Source organism: Cnephaeus nilssonii (assembly GCF_951640355.1).
Source record: "Cnephaeus nilssonii genome assembly, chromosome: 11".
NCBI classification, from domain to species: domain Eukaryota; kingdom Metazoa; phylum Chordata; class Mammalia; order Chiroptera; family Vespertilionidae; genus Cnephaeus; species Cnephaeus nilssonii.
In genome coordinates, this window is record NC_137082.1 from 66,314,226 (window position 1) to 66,324,463 (window position 10,238).

A 10,238-nucleotide genomic window follows, 5' to 3' on the forward strand; every position below is an offset into this window, starting at 1 on the left:
GAGGGTTAAGGTAGCAGGCACAACACAAGCGTCGAGATGAGGGATAAATGAGCCTGGCACATGACCAGGACCATGGAATCCAGCTGGGATTCCTCAGGGTGGTTCCAGAGCAGGGACTGCAGCCCGAGAATGTCCCTGGTCCCCAGAGGACCTGAGTCAGAGCTACCTCTCAGAGGCCCAGGAGGCCCTCGGTCTATCCCGGCAAGACAAACCACCACTTCAGGCACCCTGCAGGTTCTGAGCAATGTGGCATGACTTGCCCCCGACTGGGAGCTGATCGATCAATCACTATATTCAGAAAACTGCTGGGCCCTTTACTCACCTCAGTGGGACCTTTAGCTGTCTTTCTCTAAACTCCAGTTTCCTTAGGCTCCTCCACCTACGAGGTAATTGTGAGGAACCAATGGTATGAGGATGTCAAGTTACACCACGGGGCCTGGCTTGGACCAGGAACACCATAATAATTGCTGACATTGACCTGGAACCCACTTGCTTAAATGCTCTACCACCAGCAATTTGTTTGCCACCAGCAATTTGTTTGGTCCTCACAAGAACCCCGTGTGGCAGTTCCAGTGATAAGCCTTTGCAACAGATAAGGGAACTGAGGCAAGCATGGCTACACGCAGCCCGTGAGTGTGGGAGCCGGAATCTAAACCCCAGCTGGCTGGCTCCAGCACCCACGCTGTCACCTACCACACCCTTCATGCAGACACACTTCTTCATCCTTTCAAAGTAAAATTTGGCCACCACCATCAACAGAGAGTCTCCATGCCAGAGCACCAGCCATCGACTGGCAAAAGTGACCACAGCCAGCAGGGAACGCCCAGCCTCTGTGCTCTGGGCACTGCCCAGCCAACCCTTGGAGAAAGGAGTGGATTTCCTGGGCAGGGGTCGCCCTCTGGTGGTGATGGGCACAGAGTCACCACTGACCCCAGGTCTTTGGAACGAGGTAGCAAGGTGAGGTGGGCCCAGCTCATACCTGACCTCTCTCACCACTCAGGGGCCAGGGCCCAGATGCCCCACATTGTGAAGGGGAAACCAAGGCCTTGAAAAAGGAGCAGAAACTTTGTCAGGGCCATAGAACATGTCCACGGAAGAACTGGAAGAAGCCAGACTTGGCCTATGGGATGAGGGGGGACAACAGCATTTATTGAGTGCGTGTTCTACATGCATGGTCTTCCATGACCCCTATTAAATAAAAAATTATTCATGGTACTTGTTAAAGACAGTAAGCATGCTTTATTCAAGGGGGACCATTACAACAGGGTCCTTTTTTTTTTAGAGAGAGGGAGAAAGGGAGAGGGAGAGAGAGAAACCGCGATGTGAGAGTGAAATATCAATCTGCTGCCTCCTGCATGCCACCTGCCGGAGATCAAGCCCACAACCCAGGCATGCGCCCTGATCAGAAATCAAACCTGCAACCTTTTGGTGCACAGACTAATACCCAACCATCTGAGCCACACTGGCCAGGGCCAACAGGGTCTTATTGCGGGGAAGAGTGATGGAGCTCACCCTGAATACAAGGAAGAGGGAATTTATAACCACAGAGCAGGGTGGGGTCCGTGGATGGAAAATGACTAAGAGGAAATATCAGGGGTAAGGGGGGATTCTGGCTCAATCAACCTAACAGGATTCTTGTTGAAGGTTAGCCAGGTGATCAGACATCACTTGGTAGATGGTGGTGGGTAAGGAACCTGATCACATATAACGTGTGAGAGATTCTGGCTAAATTGACTTACCAGGATTCTTGCTGAAATTGGACAATGTAGCGATGAATACAGAAGCCCAAAAGTCAGGGCCTAGTTGAAAAGAGAGTTCAGAGGAGCTGAGTAGAGTTTGTCAAGGAGAGTCTTTGCCCCCCTCTCTGCGATCATCCCATTCTACGGATGAGGCCAGGGGCTCAAACACCCTGCTGATTCCAGAGCCATCCGAAGACCGGCCTCCCAAAGAGCCACCTCTTAACTGCCTTGTGTTCCATTGGGTCCAGTGAGGTGTGGCTTAAAGCAAGATTCAGTTTTCCCTTTAAAATGGGACCTGAATTAGATATGTGTTTTGCCAGCATTCAAGTTCCACCTTCACACCCTGTGCCATATGCTCCCATAACAACAACAGACCCCTACCTAGTGTTTACTGGCCACAGTCACCTCATTTGAGCCTCACACCAACAATGACGCTCTCAGTTAGAAATTAATATTATGCCCATTTTATGGATGGGAATATTGAGGCACAGGGCAGTTGAGTACCTTGTCCATGGTCACACAGCTAAAAAGTAGCAAAGCTAGCCATCCACTGCAGGAAGCTTGCCCAGAGCCAGGGAGGCTGAACTCTCTGTATACCACCTCCTCCCTTATCAGGCCAGTCTCATGGTCTAACTTAGTTTGTGTGTTTTTTTTAATATATTTTATTGATTTTTTACAGAGAGGAAGGGAGAGGGATAGAGAGTTAGAAACATCGATGAGAGAGAAACATCGATCAGCTGCCTCCTGCATACCTCCTACTGGGGATGTGCCCGCAACCAAGGTACATGCCCTTGACCGGAATCGAACCTGGGACCTTTCAGTCCGCAGGCCGACACTCTATCCACTGAGCCAAACCTGTTAGGGCCTAACTTAGTTTTAAATGAAACTTTATCACCACCATAAGTGGAAAACCAATTGCACTTGCCTAAGTAAAAGGTAACACACACAAAGAATGTAAACCAAGTAAAGGGATTCCATTCCCCACAAAGAGTCAAGTGATTGGAGAGCCTGGAGTTCTGTTTTTGCCAAGAGATTATGTGTTTAGAGGAGTGCTAGACCAGCACAGGGTCTAACCTATTCCAGATTTAATAACCTGGGCCTCACTTCTAGCAGTGGACCCTGGGAAAGGTCATCTCTCTGGGACCCGTGTCTGTGTCTGTCAAATGTAGGAAGGACCATTATCTGTGCCCAGCCCACAGGAGACAACTCTGGGTCCTAAGTTATAGGTGGGCAGTGCCCCTAAGTCACAGGATGGCCACATTCGCAATTAATTCAAAAGCCTTTACAGGGCCCTGAAATCCTACACACACACACACACACACACACACACACACACCCCTAAATCACACTGCTATGTATTAAGCACATATACTCTGTGCCAGGATGTTTACTTACATATTTTTTGTCCTCATAACACAGGTATCATTTGGCCCATTGTTTGAATTGGAAAAACAGGTAAAAAGAACGCAAGTGACTCACAGAACCAAAACTCAATTCCAGGTAAGTATGATGCCACCCTCATCCAACTGTCCCAGGCCCGCTTCCTACCACCACCAACACACACACACACACACACACACACACACACACACACACACACACACACCACAGCCCGAACTAAAACCTCCCTGGAGTTGTCTCTGCCCCTCCTGTGCCCTGGGTGTGCATTAGATACCTCAGCGCAAACGGACCCTCTCTAGCCCTGTCAAATTCAAAGGGGTCTCGTCCTCAGGGCTCAATCTTCATCTCTGACATCACCCCCTGCCCCAAGCTGCTGGAGTCCCTCACCTGAGTCCACTCATCGCAGAGCCCATCTCGCATCTGGTCTCCTCCTGGTTCCCTCCTGGCTCCGAGCGGCACCCCACCCGTGACCTGGCCTCACAATGCAGAAAAACCTGAGCTCTCTAGAAGAGCTCTGGGTACCAGTGGGCGAGAGGCTGTGTCTTGGTCATTTTCATCCAATACTTCCTCACTACATGCACAGACCCACCTTCCCCACTCCAGGCCTTCTGCTGGGCAGCAAATCCAAGTCCTGCCCCTGGGTTCCCAGCCTGCTGGAGGGAAGTGCCAGGCCCCAAGAGGGACGGATCCGAGATGGGAGCCGGGGCTGACTCAGAAGCCCCATGAGGGAGGCAGGGCACAGGAGCAGGGAGTGGGAAAGCTGTGTGACGAGATGGTGGTGTGAGAGCACCATGTGGAGGGTCTGAAGGTGCACAGAGGTGTTTCTGCAGTGAAGGTGCCCTGGAGCACCCTGCATGCTCCTGGAGGAAGACTGTGGGTGAGGAAAGGTGCCCAGAATGCCAGGCCTACCTGCGTGCAAGCTCCCTCAGCTGCAAAGTGGCATAATAGTATCTGCTGAAAGAGTGGCTCTGTTAACAGCCAGATGCATAGGTGACCAGAGCAGTGACTGGCACTGAGTCAGTGCTGAGTGTAGGCTGTTATTATGATAGTGTCTGTGGGCTTCCAAGGTCCATGAGGGTGGGAACTTTGTCCACTCCCATATCCCCAGGCCAAGGGCCATGGGCAGCACACAGCGGGCACTCGGTGAACATCTGGCGTATGTGAGTCAGCACAGCAGTGGGTGTACACCTGCCTATGAGCCTGAGCAAGAACCATGGGTGTGGGAGGAGCACATACACCCAAACACTGAAATGGCTGCTCACCTGTGGCTGTGTGCCTTCGCTGTCCTTTATGAGGGTACACATGAAATAGAGACAGGGAGACCATCCTCCTCTGCTACTTCAGGTCATGCCAGGGCAGGAAGTTTCCGCTGCATATCACAGTGCCCCCAGCGCTCACTGACAGGGCAGCAAGAAACCAAGATGGGCCCTACCTCGTAGAGACCAGGCTCAGCTCTCCCACTGAGAGCCCAGCCAGCACTGGGGGAAAGCCAGAATTAGGCAAAACAGAAAAAAATCCCTGTGCCTCCTCCCTCTTCAACTGAGGCTGCTCCTGGGCTCTTCCCACAGGTCTGGCCCCAGTACCCAAAGTGTCAATACTAGAAGGGCCCTCGGATAACTCATTGTGCAGGAAGACTCTAGGCCTGGAGAGGGAAGGGACTTGCCCACGATCGCCCAGGGGCTGGCTGCAGAGTTGGACCTCAACCCAATGTATTGAGACCATCTGCCACTAGAAACGTGAGCAATGGACACCTCTAAAGGCACTTTGTAAACAGCTCCACAGTTCCAACAAAAGGGTTATGCAGATCATTCTCAGAGCTGTTGAGGGAAGAGATTCCATTTCTTGAGCCAGCACTGTTGGAAGACTACTTGCATCCTATTAATGAGTTATTTCAGGCCTCAGATCATATTGTCCCCCATTCCAGGCGAGCAGTGTGAGGCCCGAGTCTCGAGTGGGTGGCACACCCAGTCAGAAGCCTGGCATGGGTATGACCACGCCTGGATGCAAAAGCAGTAGGGGGTGCGGGGGGACAACAACAGGGGCTGGGGAAGACAGTGAGTGTCAGGGCCATGAGGGTGCCAGGACCAGGCCTGGGGAGGGGGAGATGGAGCCACCCTGGAGAGAAGATGTGCCATGAAACCTGATTTGCAGCCACCAGGGCCTGAAGGGGGCAGGGCAGGGAAGAGACCAGAAGGGAAAGAACAGCATTCACTCACCTTTATAGCCAAAACTCTGCTGTGCTGTCCACCTTCCAAGCTGTCTCTTCCCAAGGATGTCTCCCCAACCCTTCAGACTAAATCCATTGATCACATCACCCTATTTTATTTCCTTCATAGTATTCATCACTACCTGCAAGATTTTCTAGTTTCTTGTCTTTCTAAAAATCACACAAGACTTCGTCCCACTTACTGTAACGCTGGTGCCTTTAGGCACAGTGCCTGATACATAGTGAAGATATTTCTTAAATGAATCACAGGCATTGATGCGCTGCCTCCTTAACTCTGCTGAGTGAGCTCCCACTCTAGGGAGGCAGTACTTCAAAGAGCAGTGCCAAAAAGTGTAAGGTAGGAACCCCCCAGAGGATTAGGGAAGGCCACCCAGGAGGCGAAGCTTGTAGAGTTCTCTGCCAGTTTCCTGCAGGTACTGGTGGGAGGCAGGCTCAGTTGCTCAGAGATCACCCTTGAAATCTCTCCCTTCAGCTGTCAATCACATCCCACGACTCTCTCAATTGGACCCTTCTCACCTAGATCTGTAACCTTTTCCCTCCCTATGACCTCCTCACTTCCCAACAGAATTTGAATTGGCTATCTTTCTCATCCTAAAACAAATCTTTTTGGATTCCATCTCCTGAATGAAAGACAAAATAGGGGGCCAGAATCGAGACTCTTCCCTCCCCATCATCACCCACAGGCAAATCCTATAGACCCTGTGAATATTCCTAATTCTGTCTGCTTTTCCCGATATCTATTTTGTTCATTTCTGTGTTTCCTGCATTTAGTTCAGGGCCTGCTATGGTACATATGGGACCAGCCACTGGATGGAAACTGAGAATTTAAAGGGCTTGGTTGGGGGCACCATGGAGGCATGGCCATGGTAGGGGAGAGGCTGCACTCCACTCTGGTTCTTGGCTAGCCCAGTCTGGAGGTTCCATCTTCCCTCCCTGTCATTTCCCAAGCCTGTGCAGACAGGTAACAGACCAGTCCCCAGATCCCAGGCCAGAGCCCCAGAATCCAGCCCAACTTCAAAATGGCGCCAGGCCTGGTCCGGGGCAGCAAGCCTGTGCCGAGGCCATGGGCCCTGGGGTTCGTCGGGGGCGTTTCCTGTCTGAGCCTGCCGCCCCCAACTGCTGGCAGCATGGTTTCCGCAGGGCTGCGGCCGGGGCCTGCACTATCAGCTCGGCACCAGATGCCCGGTCAGGATACTTGTGGTGAAACTGTGAGGGTGCATTCAGCCCTTTGGGGTTTTCTCCCGTGTCAGCCTCCAAGACAAATGGAGGAGGAAAAGTGACACCCAGCCCGCCTTCTTCAGCTGTGTTTTCCCCCTTCTAAGCCAGGAACAGGGCTGCAGGCAGCTGCTCCAGGCCAGGGGCCTGTTGAACAACCACCTATGGCTGTAGGGGCACTTGAAAGCTGCGGCCATGATGGATGCTGGGGTCAGGCCACTGTGATCGGGCATCTTGGTCAAGGCTGGACAGATGGGTCTGGCCTGGGGGTATGAACATTATTCTGGAACCCTGAGGAGATGGGAAAGCGCTCCTCTCCAGGCACACACCGTGTTAGGGCCACAGATAGGGTAGACTGGGTCTGAGACCAAATAAGAGGTGTCAGGTATCTGGGACACCTCACTTCGCCTGGGGTGGGGAGTAAGTCTTGGTCAAGGCTTTATACACAGGGCCTCACTTCACCCCTAGCCCTAGGAGTTACTGAGGCCATGTTTGCCACAGGGAAATCAAGGACTAGGGAGGTGCAGGATTACCCATGGCCAAAGATGCTACACCCAGAGCTAAGGATGAGAGGAGGCTGGGGGAGAAGTTGGGCGCGGGATGCTTCACTGTAGCCCCTAGCCCAGGGCACTGGGTGAGCCACGGGCCCTGTGCCATCCAGCTAGCCCACAGGTAGCACAGGGAATCGGGGAGCCCAAGTCCCCATCGCTAGACATATGTGCTGCAGCCCAGCTCCCACGTTGACCCCAGACCCAGTTCTAATCTAGGTGGGGGTGGCAGTTCCCAGACCTGCAACCCTAGGTGGTGCCACAGCCAGAGCACCTATCCTGCCTTTAACACAGGTGCAGCATCGCGCATGCGCTGCTTTTCTAGCCCGGCTGGCCATCTGCGCCTGCACACTTGGCCTCACTTCAGTGACGTGTCCACGGGGTTGAGACACGAGGGCACAGTGCAGCTCCCTGCCCAGGCCTGCAAGAGGCCCACCAGCTTTTCTCTCTTTTCCAGGCTGGTGAAGTAACTGGCGAAATGGGCCGTGGTGGTGCCTGGCCAGGATGACCAGGGCCCCAGCCCTAAAGCACATAGCTGCGCCTGCGTTTCCTCAGAGAAGCAGAGGCGGAGCTGCAGGGCTGCTGGGCCAGTCAGTTGGGCAATTCTAGGGGAACAGGGGGAAGCGTGGCTTGGTCCTACCTAGGGGCACCAGAAACTAGGTGTGCGTGGGCCAGACCCACGAGGAGAACAGAGGAAAACACCATGTAAACACTGGTGAAATGCAGCCTCCAGTTTCCAGCCCTTGAGGACAGGATACCCCAAGGACTCAGGCTCAGGCCAGAAACTGATTGGAGAAATGGAAAGAGATAAAATGAGAGGAAATGGAAACAATTGCTAATTCTTAACAAGCAGTTGCAATATGCCACTTTATAATTACCTCATGTGATCCTTAAAGCCATCCTACCAAGTGGCTAATATAACACTGCTTCATTTTACCCTGATGCCCAAAGCCTTGCCTAAGGTCACAGTGGAAGGCAGTATTTGGATTTCCATGCAGACCCATGACTTCAGGGCCTCACTACCGAAGGAGTGTCCTCTCCCATACTAAGTCCCCGTCCTTCCTATGTCCTTTTGACCGCATACCTCACATTGTCCACACTTTCTCTCCTCTATATTCCGCCTCCGATTTTCCACTGAATCCTTCCCAATAGCATTTAATATGAATCTCTTCCATCTTAAAATTTTCAGCTGCACATTCTTCTAATAGCTACCCTGGTCTCATCGCTTTCACAACTAGATGGGAAATGCAGTCAGTATTCAAAAGGAGCCCTAGCTGGTTTGGCTCAGTGGATAAAGTGTAGACCTGTGGACTGAAGGGTCCGGGTTCGATTCCGGTTAAGGGCACATGCCCAGGTTGCAGGCTCGATCCCCAGTCGGGGGCGTGCAGGAGGCAGCCAATCAATGATTCTCTCTCATCATTGGTGTTTCTATCTCTTTCTCCCTTTCCCTTCCTCTCTGAAATCAATAAAAATATATTTTAAAAAATAAAATAAAAAAAGGAGCCTCACCTCAGGCCAATCCCATTCCTACCACTCCACCAACAGTTCTAAGTCGCCAAAGAATGACTTCAATGACCCTCCTGAAACCAACAGACCTCTCCCATTCTTCCTGTTGCTTGGCAACTCAAAGCAGCACTCACTGATTGCTCTTCCTTGAAACATCTTTCCACTTGGCTTCCATGACACCACATGGTCCAAGCCTTTCTCTTACCTCACTGGCCACTTTCTCAACTTGTGTGCAGTGGTGTGCTCCAAGTGGCCACTGTACTTTCAAGTCCTAATGTTCAGTTCTGGATCTCTTCTTACTCAGCACCCTCACCCACCCCAACCTCCATCTCACCATTTCCACAGCCATCTTCATGCGAACAACCCCCCCCCCCCCCCCCATTTATCATTTCCACGCCAGCCCTCTCCTCTGAGCTGCAGACCTGAATATCCAACTGCCCATAGACATTCCCACTTGGATGTCGTAAGCACACCCACCTTACCATGTCTGAAACGACTCATCATTATCTCCCTCAAACCTGGCCTTACAGATCTTCCCATATTAAATGAATGGCACAAGTATCCCTCAACCAACCACACCAATATTTAAGCTATTCATTCATTCAGTAAGCCATCTACTATATGTAATACACTGATCTGAACAGCTAGCTGGTAATGTAAGGGTGAGCATACCAGACAAAACCCCTGCACTATCAGAGCTAGTCCAGTAATCACACATTCTAACTGTGCAGTACGATGTGGAGATAGAACAAGAGGGTACAATAGGATTTGATTGAGTCTGAGAGGTCCTAGAAGGCTTCCATGAGACAGAAACGTTAAACTGTTACCTGAAGGATGCACAGGAATTAACTAGGTGAAGACGAGGTGTATATACCAGAGAAGAGTGGGAGAAAGCATGGCACTCCTTTATTACTGCTCATTTCCCCATTTAAATCTCTCAAATCCATCCACGTTGGCACATCACCACCCTTGCCCAAGCCATCACCTTTTGCCTAGATTACAAAAGGCTCTCAGGTTTTCTCCCACATCCTCCAGCCTTCAGTAGTTCATTCTCAGCCCAAAATATAAATCTAAGCATGTCTCTCACACACTGGTCTGTCTTCCCTTCATTTGAGGATAAAGCCAAAAGCTTTAACAGACTTGTACAGCCTTACCTTGTTCTGTACTTTTCCTCTGCAACCCGTGGTTGTACCCTGTCCACCTGACTCTCTGCATCCAACTTCATGCCAAGCCCCAGGCTGCCCCAGGGCTTTTGCACATGCTAAGCTCTCTACCTGGAACTCTCTCTGCCACACCATCCCCTGCCATCTATGTAACTCCTACAGAGCTCAACTCAAAAGTCACTTCCCTCCCTGGACAGTTTGGCTGTGGATAGAGCATCAGCCTGTGGACCAAAGGGTCCCAGGTTTGATTCTGGTCAAGGGCACGTACCTCGTAGGCTCCTCCCCAGCCCTGGCCTTGGTCAAGCGTGTGCAGGAGGCAACCACTCGATGTGTTTCTCTCACATTTCTATTTCTGTCTTTCCCTTTCTCTTCCACTCTCTCTAAAAATCAATGGAAAAATACCCTCAGGTGAGGATTTTTTTTAAAAAGTCACTTCCTT